Source organism: Mesocricetus auratus, unplaced genomic scaffold (assembly GCF_017639785.1).
Source record: "Mesocricetus auratus isolate SY011 unplaced genomic scaffold, BCM_Maur_2.0 Super-Scaffold_100676, whole genome shotgun sequence".
Lineage (NCBI taxonomy): Eukaryota > Metazoa > Chordata > Mammalia > Rodentia > Cricetidae > Mesocricetus > Mesocricetus auratus.
In genome coordinates this window covers 174678685-174693733 of record NW_024429266.1, presented here as the reverse complement: position 1 = coordinate 174693733, position 15049 = coordinate 174678685, and the positions used below count along the sequence as shown (strand labels likewise).

Genomic DNA, 15049 nt, shown 5'->3' with positions numbered 1-15049 from the left:
GAGGCAGAGCAACTGCTTGGCCTGAATGCTGCTCCTGCTTGCCTCTCTCCCCACTTCCTCTTCCTTCCTCCTCTCCCCTTCCTTCCTCCCTCCCCCTCCCCCATGCCCTCCCCTCCCCTCCCCCCTCCCTGGCTGGGTCCACTGCTGCTTCATCTTGCTCCTTTCCTTCTGCTCAGTAATTACTGGAATGGCAGAGGCTTGCAGCAGCTGTAATAGCCCCACTCGCTTTTATCTCTTTCAGAACTGTGATGGTTCAAGAAAGAAATTAATATTGGGTTTGGCTTCATGCCAAGAGGAAACAATGCATTTTATTATGTGATTGAGAGAGAAATGCTAGGCTCACCCTTGGGACATCTGTTGTGTACCCCAGTCCCCATGTGTGGATCCTGCCATAGAAGCGCTGCATATATTGGGCACCTACTGCATTCCAGGAATGTCGCAGGGGTTCTAGTACCCAGAATTATTACAGCTACATAATACTGTACTGTACTCCCCAGACAAAGAAGGAAACTGAGGACTGTTGGGCTGGGGCTGCAGTCAGGGGGGTCTCAGAGGACTTTGCAGGTCCAGCCTTGCTATGCACAGTGCAGTTCTGCTAGCAGCAGTGTCCACAGGGACTAGGTAGTATGACACACTTATACTGGGCCTTGAAACTAACAGTTAGGGACCCCCAATATCGTGGGGCTGGCTTTCCATCTGACCCCTGCAGGGTGTTTAGTTGAGATATTTGGCTTGGACTGGCCTTGGCCTTCCAAAATGTGGCAAGAATTGAAGCCAGATCACACAGGATATACCAATAAGGGGCATTTCCAGCTGCCACGCAAAGAGATGATGAGCCACATACACACGTCACAGAGAGCAGCTAGCAATGACAGCAAGCCCAGGGGAGAGGCCAGAGGCAGGTGAGTTATTCAGGAAAAAAGGGTCGTTTCGGACCAGATTGACAGGCCTGTCCCTCTGGACCTCTAGAACAGACTCCATTCTTGGACCCTCGGCTGACAAGTAAGGGGAGCAGACTCCCTCCCTGGTCTAGGCTGGTGCTATACCACACTTGCATAAAGGTCAGAGAAGGCTGGCACCAGCTCAGGGTCACACAGCATAAGAGTGACTTTATCTTTCCAGTCTTTAACTCTCCCCGCATTCACTCAAGACTTGCAAACCTCTGACCATCTCAACCTATCCTGAGGTCAGCAGCAACCCTAGTACTGGGTGCTAGGCTTTCCCGGCACCCCACTGGGGTGTTCAGTAAGTTACTTCTTTTCTCAGAGTTCCAGAGAAAACCCTCATGCAGTGTTGTAGATTCCAGTTTTATGTCTGACCCAGGCAAGAGTAAAATACACCCAAGTTGCATGGTCAATAGTCCCGTGTTGCAGACACGACGCCATATTTCTAAGACGTCAAATGAACCGGCCCCAGTCACCCAGAGCTTAACCTGGGTCCTAGAGTTAGAGCCTTAATTTGTGTACCCTGGCTCAGGCCTGGGTAAGGTCTCTGTAGCTTTAGGTTCCCTGGTCCCAGAGTCCACCCCAGTGGGACAGCTGGGGCTGCTAGGAGATGAAGTTGCCAGGCAAGAGGAAGAGGAGACTAAGGCTCTGGCCCTTCTATGGAGAAGGCAGCTGAAGGTATCCAATACTCTGGGTGAGAACAACATCAAACATACAACCAGCTGTGGCTGCTCTGGATAAGTATTAAGTTTTCAATTAGCAACAATCCCATTTCACAAAAGGATAAACTGAGGCACAGAGAGGCAAAATGACTAGTCAAGGTCTCCTATCCAGAAGCTGGGTATCAAGATTTGAGTGAGAGATGATGTGACAGTCTGGCCGGCACCCCTCTTTAGACTGTGAGATCTAGGCTCTAACAAGAGTGCTTTCTCCTGGAGACGCCAGCTCTTGGCTGGTGACCTTGCCAGCCACAGGGAGGAGCACTGAGCTTACACCTCACTGGCTGTGGGCCCTCAAGCCAAACCTTACCCTCTGTGCCTTGGTTTCCTTCTGTGTGCAAGCAAAGGGTCAGAGCTCTGCTTCCCAGTGACCTTCGCTTCCTCATTCTGATTTCATCCTCTTTCTCTCTGGATCACACCATGGGCATCCTGCCAAACCCCGTTCTGATGCCTAATTATCTGGTGTCTGGTGGTGTACCTCATTTTGTTGAGGCAATTTTCAATCTAATATGCCTGGCATAGAGCGAGCCAGGTCCCATGCTGGGTACTGGGGGATGAGATTCGAGATGGAGTCTGCAGCCTCCTTATAGAGCTCCCAGGACATTTGCGAGATGAACACAGATGGACCAGCAGCATGGATTTCTTCCTGGGCATAGTCAGTTGTGGTATGGAACCTTGTGAGCAGGTAGTTATGTTTATCACAGCGGGGCTGCAGATCTAACCCACTGAAGCGTCCAGTGTGCTTAAGATGTTCTGTGTATCTCCTGTACCATGTCACTTGCCCCCCACTGCATCCCCATTGCACAGATGTGGAAACTGAGGCTCAGATAAGAAAAGCCTGCAGAAGTCCAGAAGAGAGTGGCTAGATTAGCTGCCAAAGCATGGTTCTCTGTGGGGACACAGGGTCACCAGCACACAGGGAAACTGACCTGAGGAAAATTGGCACCACTGCCTGGTCCCAGTGAGGGAGGTACCAGATTTGTACAGATGGTGGGACTCAGTGTCCCCTACAGTACCACACACAGCCCTGGATATATGTGTGTTTTCATGAGTTCCATTCTTAAGGTCCAAGGACAGCATATATCCTTAACGTTGTGTTGTTCTGGCAAGTGTTAACACGGGGCTGGATGGGTGGCTGCTCCTGCTGTCCCTGGTATCCACACTCCCATGCCAGCCCACTGGGGACAGTTGGAGGAACCCACGAGAGGTGGCAGGGCTGCAGGCCTCTGTCCCCAGCTCCGTGGATAGCATTTGGGATGCTGCTCTTTATGCAGCCAGGATCCCTACCACCCAGTGACCTCATGCTGGAGCCCTCTAATGCTTCCTGCAAAGACAGGCCTGAACCACACCCCCTTGCCAGCAGGCTCTGAGCATGCTCTATAGCCCCCCCCACAAGAGTGCCAGCTCAGTATGCTTGCTGCTTTCCCCATCCACCCCAGCATTAGCATCCAGGATCTAAGAGAGGGCAGGGAGGCATGGGGGATGCATGGGAAGGAGGAAGGAGGGGAGAGTTAGGAGGGTAAGAGACTGGGAGAAGGAAAAACAAGAGGAGGCAGAGGGTAGGGAGATGATGGCAAAGAGTAGGAACAGAGGAAGATGAGGAGGAAGGGAGAAGAATGGAGGAGAGAGGAAAAGGGGAGGGGTGGCAGAATGGACTCCTTCCTGCAGACCTAGGCTGTAACTCCCCTTGAGTACCCAGGGAAGGAGGGAGCACACACTCACCAAAGCGATCCTGATTGGAGGAGCCCAAGGTCACTCATGGGGAATGATCTGAATTCAAATTTGGCCTCAGGACATGAGCCTTTTATTTCTTCTGTGGATCCTAACTAGGTTGGGGTGCAGAGCCCCCTACTCAGACTTCCATGCAGGCATCTGCCTGCCCATCCAGGCCTGCACTGGACAGAAGGCAACTTCACAGAGGCAAGCCAGGGGTGCTAGCCCCTTTCCTTTCCTGGCCCCCTGTGGTGGCAAACGCGGGTTCTCTGGAGGGCCTCTGTTCCAAGGCCGCTTCTGCAAAGCTCAGTCCACCGGAAGGATTAACTGGGACCAGGAAATGAGTGACAGGGTGACCACTTGGCACTCTCTCACATGGCTCTCTGCCTTGTAAAAACACTGTGAGAGCCCATGGGGTTAAATAACCATTCTGCCTTTTCCAGAATGCTGAAGACTCCCACAGGAGTTAGCAGAATGCAAATTTGTGGGGGGAAAAATCTTGCCAGAGCTAGTTGAATTAAATGTATCTCTAGTAAGTTGCACGTAGAAGTGAGGCCAGGCAGAGGGCTGTCCCAGTGGCACAGAATGGCTTAGCAGTAAAGGTCGTCAGGGACAGCTTCAAGGTTCCTGGCCAAGCATCCTCACTGGAGGTGCTGCTCACCTAACAATGCCATAGGCTGGATCTAAATCCAGCCCTTCCAGAGGCATATTGTCAGCAACAAGGTCACCCAAGGTCACCTAAGAACTAGGGGTCTTTGGATTATATATGTTTGCATTATATGATGTCTATTTAGAATTTTCAGAGTTGAATTTGCATCCCCTACAGAGGAGGCTGTGATCGACATTATTATCACCTTGTCCCTAACTCCCTTACTCATCTGTGTGGCCACTTGATTTGCAGTCTTAAGGTATATAGTCCCTCAGGGAGTGCTTCTCTGGGTGGTGGTGGAAGAGTGAGGGTTTTTTCTGAGGCTGCCAGTGTCTCAGGGTGATGGAGTTCAGAAAATCAATCGTGGCATTCTACTTTCTATTAAAAAACTACACATCCCATCCCTTTTTTCGTAAGATCTCAGTCAGGGTAAAAAGAAACTCCTAGAGCAGTGGTTCTCAACCTTCCTAAGGCTGCCAACCTTTAATACAGTTCCTTGTGTTGTGGTGTCCTCAACCATAAAATTGTTTTGTTGCTACTCCATAACTGTAATTTTGCTACTGTTATGAATCTGTGTTTTCTGATGATCTTAGGTGACTGCTGTGAAAGGGTTGTTCAGCTCCCCACCACACACACACACACACACACACACACACACACACACACACACCACACACACACCATACCCCCCCACACCACACACACACCACACAGCACACACACACACACCACACAGCACACACACCACACACACACACACCACACACCACACACACACATACCACACACACACACCACACCACACACACACACCACACCACACACACACACCACACCACACATACGCGCACACGCACACACACACACCACACCACACATACGCGCACACGCACACACACACACCACACCACACATACGCGCACACACACACCACACCACACACACGCGCACACACACCACACACACACACACATCACACCACCACCACCACCACCACCACCACCACCACCACCACCACCACCACCACCACACAAGGGGTTGAAACCCGCGGGTTGAAAAACACTGGCCTAGAGTATTTTACAAGAATGAGAGGAGACTGTATTTTCATAATTGACAAAGGGTCTGGTTCCAGGGTCTGATTTTATGTTTCTCAGAGATCACTTTCACCAGCCCATCTGCTGTTCACTCCTCCCCTCGGCTCTCCAGAGGCATTTCATGCCATGTGTCCCCACCCTCTCCTATACAGTGAAAATCCTGACAGAGCAAGAATCCCGGAAGATGGCATATAGACTGAACAAATCCCTCAGGTCCTGTGAAATCAGCTCCAGCCTGTGAGTAACTTCTGCTCGGGGTAAAAGAGTAATCGGATGTTTGTCACAAACTAAGATGGGGAGAACAGAGCAGGACCCTGGCACTTGGAGCAGGGAAACCTGTTTTTGAGTCACGGTCCAAGATGAATGCTATGGGACTAAAGGTTAGTCACATAACCTCTCTGTGTAAAGAGAATATCTCATTTTAGGACTCCCACTTGGAGAGTACAAGGGGATGAATACCTAGGCCCCAGAAAATGCTTGATGGCTGACGTTTATGTTTTGAGATGCTGGTAGGGAAACAGGCAGAGGAAAGATGTTGGAAATTCTCAACTACACGCAACAGATTACAAGAGCTGGGGAAATCCCAGGAAGAGGTTGATCATTTCAAACTCTTTCAGTGAACTCCTCAAAAATTAGAATGTTGCCAAAATCCTGACTAATTGTGAACAGTGCTCACTTGCCACTGACTGTGTCCCTTGTCCATCTCCTGACTGCAGATGCAGGAGGTTTGGGGAACCCAAATCTGCCATCCTGTCAGCCAGCAACTGTAGAGGACCCACAAGCTGGATACAACTCATCTTGAGGACTGGGTATGCTCAGATGGGTTCATGAACATTAACAAAATGGTTGCCTGCTCTCATCTCTATTGGCACTTGCAGCTTTCCCTCTGCCTCTGAAGTGGCCCCATGCCCAAATCCAGCACTCCTCTCTCTCTCTTTCCACTTCCAAGAAGGAACGGGTGACAGCCAGCTCACATCCCCATCAGCATGCAAGCAATACACTCTGGGGTTCCTCAAGGTGTTACCCTCACATCCTCAGATCCAGGAGAGAAATATCGTACTGGCTGTTCAGGATAGAGACATAAACGGTGCTGGTAACAATATTTTGCAAAAAGGCCTGCAGCCTGTGGTCATTTACACAGCTGGTGGAAAGAACCCATCTCCTCCAGAGTGGCGTGCTCATAGATCTTTAGGGACACAGTGCACACAGCATGCAAAACACTGAGCCTGTTTCTGAGGATGGAGGCATTTGTGTGCTCTCCTGATGTCCTAGCCTGGGGATAAGCATCCTGTGCACCTGTACTGGCTTCAGCTACTTTCATTCTTGCAACTTCACAGATGGCAGCAGCGACCCCTGCTCCTGGTCTTTTTCCTTGGGCTAATGACAGATGGTGGCTGCTATAGAGGGAGCCTGTTGGGACTAGCTGGTGGCTTCACCTTCCAAGCTGTACATCGTCTTGTAATCTCCTGTGCCGTGGGAAATGGCATTCCCCCCATTCTCCAGCTGAGGATGCTGAGGCTCAAAGATGCATGGCTTGCCCAGGGCCATGAAGCTAAAGGAATGTTGGGAAATAAGACTTTGACCACCCTCTGGCTCAGTGTGTGGTTTTCTCTTCCTTTGGGCTCACCCTGTTTCAGCGAGGTCCATTCAGCGTCCTCGACAATCTGGGAGAACCAGAGCTCTGCAGGGCCCTGAGACCCCAGAAGCTGTCTTCCATCCCCTATGCCAGACTTTCCCTGCAGCAGTGAGAGGCTTGGGGCCAGTTCTGCCTCTGTGTGGTATGACACAGTGTTGCAGTTGCCTCTCCTCTACCTAATTCTGTGACAGTGAAGTATCCCTTCTGAGCAGGATGGGAAAGAAAGGAACTCAACAGCAGTGAACATCTCTTCAGGGATTCTATCCCTGCACTCCTGAGATCTCCACATTCTCATGCATCCTTGCTGGGGAACCTAATGCTTATAGTCCCCTCTGCTTCCTTACAGGCTCCCTCACTCCAGAAGCTCCCGAATCAGCATTCCACACACATCACTCTCCTTGTGCAACGCCATTATCTCCCGAGGACACATGCTCCGTTGTCATGGCAACCAGAGTCCTTCCTCCAACTCTATTTAATAATTTCTCAATAGTCAAGCTGGGCTGGCTTGGGGCAGGGGAAAGAGCAGCAGGACTAGGTGAGAAGTTCTGGGTCCTAGCATCTGTTGGGCCTAGGATAACTGTTTAGACCTTGGTTTACCTGTCTGTAACAGGGCTGCCTGCAGTGGGGTTGTTTGTGGTTTTAGCTTCAAAATTCCAAGAAGCAGCCTTCTAGGTCTAAAATGCCACCATAGGAACCAATGGGCAGGTTAGAATGACATTTTAGGCTGAAAAATGGGCTGGAAGCTGTCTTGGGTGATAGCACACTCTCCTGTTAAACCAATTCCAACATGTCACCTCCAGACACTGGACCATATCCCTGATCTCCAGCATCAGAGCTAGCTAGGGCTGTTGGGATACACAGCTCTGCCAACAGCCATCATAAACCCCTTTTCCCCCATTCTGTGGATGGGCAAACTGAGGCAAAACAGTCACCATGCTGGGCAAGGTCCAGGTTATCCTCAGAACCCAGTGACACACTATCTAGGAGGGATGAATCAATGGGACATGAAGAATGGCTGGTCTACTGGCTGCCTCTGTACATACTTAACCCTCAGCTTCTATTTCTATGGTCCCTAGATGTGTGACTTCTGTCTGTCACTCAAGGAACCATACAGATGATGGAGAAGGAAAGGGAATGGTAATCTGGGTTCCTGAAGGGATACAGTTTCCAGAATGAACAACTCTTCTTTCACAGAGCCTGGCACATAGTAGGTGCACAACGTTCTATCTGGTGCAGCTGAATGCCCACCCCTGTCCCAGTAGCTAACTTATTTAGGTCCCCAGAGGCCTCCCAGGAAAGTCTTCTAAAGCTGTCATGGATAGATGTACCAGAAACAGTTGAGGACCCCAATCCTAGGAAGGACATTCAGCTGCCTCTGGGACCTAGTGAGCCTCCAAAGCTGGGGCTAGGGGGCCCTGGTCCACGCTGATGCCACTCCTTTTAAGCAGGCTGGCAGCAGCCCCACACAGCTACTGAACTCCCCAGGTTGACGTTTCCATTGAATGCCCAGCAAATGAGTGGGACCACATATGCTCTGTCATTACTGCCATTTACTGCCATTTGAAGAAAGAGCGCTTGTCTTAACCCAGCCATTAGTCTCAGGAGGGTGTTGTGGAGAAATTCAGGGGCTGAGGAGGAAGCTGGGTGAGCAGCTTCCCTCCCCCAACCCTGCCTGGAGCCTGGGGAACAGGGAAGAGGCAGCAGCAAACTGATGGCTATCCTGTTCAGCAGTCTTGGGAGGGAAGGGACATATCCAGGGTCCCTGCAGCCTAAAGCCAGGCAGGAGGTGGCTCTCCACTTCTCAGGTATACTAGCTCAGGTCTGTTGGAGTCCCAGCTCTATCATTGTTCGTGAACTAACCTGGTCAACCCTTCAACTCTGGTGCCTCGTTATCTTGGTACTGTGACTGGCTCAGTCAAGGGATGACCCCATGTGTCATCTGCACTTCCTCTCTGAGGAAACCTGTTAAATGGCACATATCTGTCTTTACCAACATGGGCCTGTAAGACTGCTTCTCACCCTTATCCATTTATTGTGTTTTTTTTTGGGGGGGTACACATTATTTTCATTTTTTTAAAATTACAGGTGAGTCCTTGATCTCAAGCTCTGGAAAGAATTTACAGCAAAGACTGAGCTCCATCTCCTCATGTCACCTCCTCACACCCTTATCTCTACTCAGGTGCTTTTCAAAGACATGAATAACATGGAGAAGCACAGGGTCTGGCGTCAGCCAAACCCCATCCAAACATAGTTGACAAGCAGGACAACCACTCCCCTGCCCCCAGCCTCAGAGCTTGGGAGAGCACCCACCCCAGCACCAGCCTTGGAGTGGGTGAAGTGAGGGACCCAGCCTTGTCCAGGGCCTGGAGGTAGGGCGCTCGGGCAGCAGTCAGATGGACAGCCAGGTTCTTTAGTCACCTCACAGCTAGGGGCCTGGAGAAACCCACGGGCCTCCCGCCTCCCTACTGCATCCCAGAGGCAAGTGTCTCAAACAGGTAAGACGTCACAATCATTAAGTGTTCAACGGTAACTCTGACCACCTGATCTAGTGTGTACCTGAGCGCCCCCCCATCTGTGCCGAGCACACCGGTAGCCACAGGATGAAACTCTGACAGTGGTCTTCAGATGACCCGGCTCACATTGTGGGATGTAGAACATTGCTTCACACCTCCTCTGGCTTCTGAGAGCACAGGCCCCTCTGTATAACTTCACAAAGCTGGGAGGGTTCATGTCACCCTAGTTTTGTCAGACGAGCACTCCAGTGTCATGCAGGCCTATTTGAGAACACACACACCTCTCTCTCCCACATCTGGCTACTGCTGGGGCCAAAGGATCACACTTTTGAAGCCTAAACTCTGGACATGACCAAGATGATGACAATTTCTGGCTAGAGCACAAGATGAGGCTCAGACAAATAGAGGGAGGGCCCTGCACTCTGCAGCCTCCGAGCGAAGCCCACCCATGCCGTCCACCACCTCAATCCCCAGGTGCTGTGGGTTCCTTGTCCTGCCAGCATGGCTCTCCCTAGGCTCACTCTCAGGAAGAAGAGCTCAGCAAAGGGGACCCACGTTGGCTGGGAAGTTAGAGAACAGGCAAGGGATCAGAGGTCTCTGAGTCGCAGTTTCCCCAAAAGATACATATAGTAAAGGTAATACTATCTTTGGAGTGCCTGGCTCAACTAAGAAAATGCTTTGAAAACCGAAATTCTACATATTAGATGAGTAAGTATTCTCTCCCTTGTGCAAAGAGAACTCATTTACATCAAGGACATTCGGATTTAGGTTTATGAGAAAACTAGCTTTAAACAAGATTCTCTTTGGTTGATGGAAGATTTTTTTCTAGGACCACACTTTCTTTTCCTGGATTACTTCCCCATCCCAATGGCAAGGATGGCTTACAAACTGTAAAGTGCTACACTGATAACCAGGGGTTGTGTGCTCAGCACCATTTGCAGCCAAACAAAACACTGACTCCAATGTCCCCATTCATCTCATGGCATCTGTGTGCTCTGTCTCTGTCTCTGCCTCTTCTCAAGCAGTAAGGACAGGGAGACAACCTGCTGTCAGCGCCCTCCCAGGGCATCTTTGACCTTGAATGTCCCTCTGTCTAGGGCTCAGCTATCTCGAGAGCTGGCACAAGACATCAGGCAGCTGACAGGTGAGCAGGGTGGCAGGTCACTGTCTCAAGCAACCACCAGTTCCTGCCTTTTCCACCTTGCTTGCGGGTCAGGACCACACCCAGCCCCAGAAGCCCAGGGCCCCTTTGCCAGCTGAGGGGCCCAACACCCTAATGTGCTCCGTTCCACCCAGCTGCACACCTCCCCACCTCCCGAGGGCCACCACCAATCATTCTCCAAGACCTGGTCTCCTTGTAATTTTCAATTTGTGAGAAATATAAAAATAGAAGGCTGTTCGCTGCAGGCAGCTCACATCGAATCGGAAGCCACTTTTTGTGTCATGTCAGATCACTGCAAATGGAACTGATGGCTTCCTTGGGCTGCTCTCAATGGCTTCCTGAGCAGGGAGGGGGTGAGAACAAATGATGAGATACCCAGAAGTTTGGGAAAGGTGGCGGCTGGGTGCATGCCACCAATACCAGCTGTAAATGAAGTGCAGGCCACAGATCTGTTTGAATAGGATTGTGACCTCAGTGAGAATCTCAGTTCTGCTTCATAACAGCAGAGGTCTCCAAACTTCATCTTCCCCTGCAGTTAAGAGCCACTGTGCACTTGCCTGGCCTGGAGTTGACGAGGCTCAGATGCTGGAGACAGACCCTGAGGTTTGTCTAGTGGGCTGTGCCTGGGCTCCACAGCAGCAGGTAGCTCCTGCAGGGGATTTTATGGCTCAGTTTGGACTCAATGTCATTTATTGTCTTCTGTTACTCCATGTGCACGAGGACAATTATACACACCTCACAGGGACTTGTGAAAATTAAATGCTGCCACAAACTTGCAGCATGGGGCACATTCCCTGGCATATTGTCAGTATTTGGGCAAGGACAGCTGTCACTGTAGTTGCAATACTGTCTTGGGGATAAGGGTTCTTGGAAACTGTTCCTCTGCTCATAACTGAATTCCAGGTCACAGCTTGGGTTCATACCTACTGCCTGTACCAAGAACCCCGAGTGGGCTTCACTGCACTTCTGTTTCCATGGCTGAGGACTCAGGGTTGGTCTGGAGTAAATGGCAGTACTAGGTGTCTAAGAAGTACACAGAGGCACCTCTCCCAGGAACCCTATTTTGAGATTCAAATCTGACCACCCAGCCTCTTCACTCTCAGGGGCCAAGTTCTCTCCCACAACTTCACAATGACTTTCAGAGAATAGGGTAAATCCCACAAAAAGAAAAGAAAGAGGAAGGAGAGAGAGAAAAAAAGGAAGGAAGGAGAGAGAGAGACAGACAGACAGAGACAGAGAGAGAGAGAGAGAGAGAGAGAGAGAGAGAGAGAGAGAGAGAGAGAGAGAGAGAGAGAGAGAGAGATTGAGAGAGACCGAATCCTGGAGCAGTAGATGCTTGGTGACCTCATCAGCTAGGGGAGGGACTGTTCTCATTAGCCGGAGGGGGGATGGAGGGAGCTGCTCTTTTGGGTTGAAGTCATTTCAAGGTCACCTGAAGTCATTTTAAGGTCATTTCCACCCCAGCAAAGGCTGACCACTATTCCCCAGGTAAAGAATTGGTGACACAGTTGAGTGGAAGGGATAGATCTTGTTTAGGTAAAGACAGTCCTGTTGTTCCATTACCATTTCAGGACCAGGCAAGGTGACAAAGGAGCTCTCATTGGGTTTGGCTTCAGGAATGCATCTGAGGAAGAAGGAGGCTGGGGAACACAGCTTGGGATCAAGGTGCTACCTGGCATGCCATGGAACAGGAAACAGAGAAAGGCATGGCTTCTGCCGACTCTCACAGTCATGGGGAGCCTTCAGGATGCAGAGAGCTACAAATGGTGGCCAAGGCTGGATTTGCTAGGGTCAACACTTGACCAGGCATCCAACATAAGCAAGAGATAGGGAGGAAAAGACAGCTCTCAATCCGAAGTGACCTAAGCAACCTCTCACAGCCAATCCTAGGGATGGGATTTCTGCGGGAGGGCGATTTATCTAATGTTGCTCTGGATATGCCACTTCCTGGTAAGGAAGAGAAGCAGGCATTTCTCTGACAGCAGGTCGGGAGGAACTGTCTCACAGTCCACTGTGAAATCCCATTGTTGGTGCCCGTCACCTGACCATCCCACCTTATAGATGCGAAGATGTGAGACCAGAGAGGCACAATACGGCAACCCAGTCTAAGAAATCAGAAGAGCGTGGGTCAAATCCTGCCTCCTCCTACCTGTGTGACCTTGGGCAAGGCACTTTGCCCCTTTGTCTCATCCTCTCCTTGATCCTGAAGCGGGGCTTAGAGCAGTCCCTTTTGTACGAGGTTAGGGTAGGAATTACCAGCTTGGCACACCAAAAGGTTTCAACATTCCATTTCTTCTTTCCAAGAGGAACTAGGATTTGGCCAAGGTCACCCGGCCAAGCAATGGCAGTGTTCAGCCCAAACTGAACCCTTATCTGGGGCTCATTCATTCATTCATTCATTCCTGGCTGTGGATTCAAAGGAAGTCATTTTACAGTCTTCTTGCCTCACCAACACAGGTAGATAGGGCAGGTCCTTGCTAGCTGGACCATTAGGCAATCAATCACCTTCCACCCAGGTGGTCTTTATTCTGGAACACATTGAGTGACTTCTTGGTGATGGGCCATGGGTAAACAAATTCACAGCCTTACTCCTGAGTTGCCAGAAATGTCCAATACTGGGCTGACAGAAGTGTGGAGTTACTGTATATTACTTAGCCTTGCCTTCACCCTCTGAGCTGCCTATTCCTTGGCTTCTGGATCTCTCATTAAAGCCTCATTCCTGAGACCTTACTTCTCAGCAAATGTGGGTCCCAGGAATGAGATTTCCACTAGGGAATGACCATTACCTTTTTCTCCTTCAGTGGTAGCTGCTGTCTCTGCCTGTGCCTTCCTCAGGAAACCCCTCTCCACAGAGGCTCTGGGGACAGTCCGGCCTGTGTCTCACTGCCTGGGACTCACTGTTTGTCCTCTTGTCACTGGCCACCAAGCCAGCACTTGGCTGGGGACAGAGCGCTTTCTTTGTTTGCCGCCTGCCTGGCGATTCCTTTCTGAAACTGGAGGGAGGCTCAGCCATTTTGCCCTCCTGCTCTGGGGAAAGCTCCCGATTTCTGCTCCCTTTGCAGGGACTCGTCCTCCTTTGCTTTGAAGAAGGTCTGAGGATGCTTGGACTAGGATCTACTAGGGCTGGTTCAGTCTTCCCAGAACTGGGGTCGGGGAAGACTGCAGGACACTTTGAATTCCCACAGACTTCTTTTGTTTTGCAATTTGGAAGTTGGGGTATGCAGGTTCCACTATTTCCACCAAAGTTCACAAAAACAGAAATACAGAAATAGAGGCAGGACCCAGCACATCCTTTTTCTCTTGCCCAACACTCACCCTGTATGCCATAGAAAAACTGGGGCTAGCATCAAATCCCACTCAGCTGGACATGGTCCCTTCCCTGATGTGGTCACCCTTTCATATCTGATCTTCGCGGCCAGGAGGTCCAGTCCGTGGACCTCATTAACAATTGGCTTTCAAAAATCCAATTTTCTCCTTGAGACTCAGGTCTGCTTGGAGAGGACGCTGGCTCTATGCAGAGCTGCCCGTTCTGAGTCTCTGGTTGGAAGCCCAAGGCAACCACAGAACAGGACATCTGTGGGTGTCACCCATGAGGATGGAGATGGGTGGGTACAGAGGGACCGACATGGAAAACCTATGGTCCTTGCCACAGAAAGAAAGGAGTAGACACCTGGAGAAGACAAACAACGGGAAGGGAAGTCCTGACCCGACCCGCCTCTTGTACCGGGCAACTCTGGGGTGAGCGGGCAGCAGCATCAGCTTGCATGGGCTCAGCCCTGGCTGTTAAGCACTTTCTTGAAGCTAAGATTTCCTGAGAGCTTGAGGTGCCCAAGAATGGGAAGGAGATGTCCCCATCTTCAGGTGTCCCTAGCTCTTCTATCCCTCCTCCCCAGAGTGAATGAAGCATGTGGAGACTGGGGACTTGGGGCATGTTGGTCTGGCTCCCTCCTGGGCACCCAGTCGTCGACTATGGAATTTAGAACCAGGACATAGACGGCACCCAGACTCCTGTGATCCTCCCACCTCCGGAGAGCATCCCTGGGCTGCAGCCGGCGCACGTCGAGGGCGAGGACCCGGGGCGCTGCAGCCTAGGGGCCCGCCCTCCACCCAGTGCCCCGACGCCAGCTCCCCTCCTACCTGCGGCCGGGGCTGCGCGGGCCTCTTCGGGCTCGGCCGCGCTACGACGCGGGCGCCTGGGCTCCTGGGCTCGCGCGGCTCGCCTGCAACCTCTCAGCTCGCTAGGGCTCCGAGGGCGGACAGAGGGGCGGGGCTACCAGGACACGCCCACTGGGCGGGGTTTGTCCGCGCCGTCTTGCCCGCCCCTAATCTGCTGCCTCCATCTCTTTTCCCACCTTTTCTGCTCCAGCTCTTCTATCCCACTTATGTCCTGCTCTCCCTCTTCTGCCCTGCACCTCTCCCCGCTCTGTCTGCCTTCGCCTCCCTCTACCTGCCCCTCCTCCTTCCTCTGCCCTCCTTCCTCTGTCAGCACCTTCTTTTCCCTCTGCCCTGCTCCCCTCCTTCCTCAGCCCTGCCCCCCTTTCCTCTCTGCCTGCCCCCTCCTCTCCTCCTCTCTCTCTCTGGGCTCCTGTCTCCCAGCCCTGCTCCCTCTCCATCTTCTT

General features: G+C 51.4%; 1 protein-coding gene across 1 annotated transcript in view; it reads right to left on the bottom strand.

The window, feature by feature from the left end:
- The window catches only part of Slc6a1 (solute carrier family 6 member 1), a 33154-nt gene extending 18485 nt beyond the window's left edge, over positions 1–14669 (bottom strand). Inside the window, exon 1 of the mRNA XM_005066125.4 lies at positions 14568–14669. The gene's annotated coding sequence lies outside the window, so the exon portion shown is untranslated. The remainder of the gene's footprint in view (positions 1–14567) is intronic.
- Positions 14670–15049: the final 380 nt, after the last annotated feature.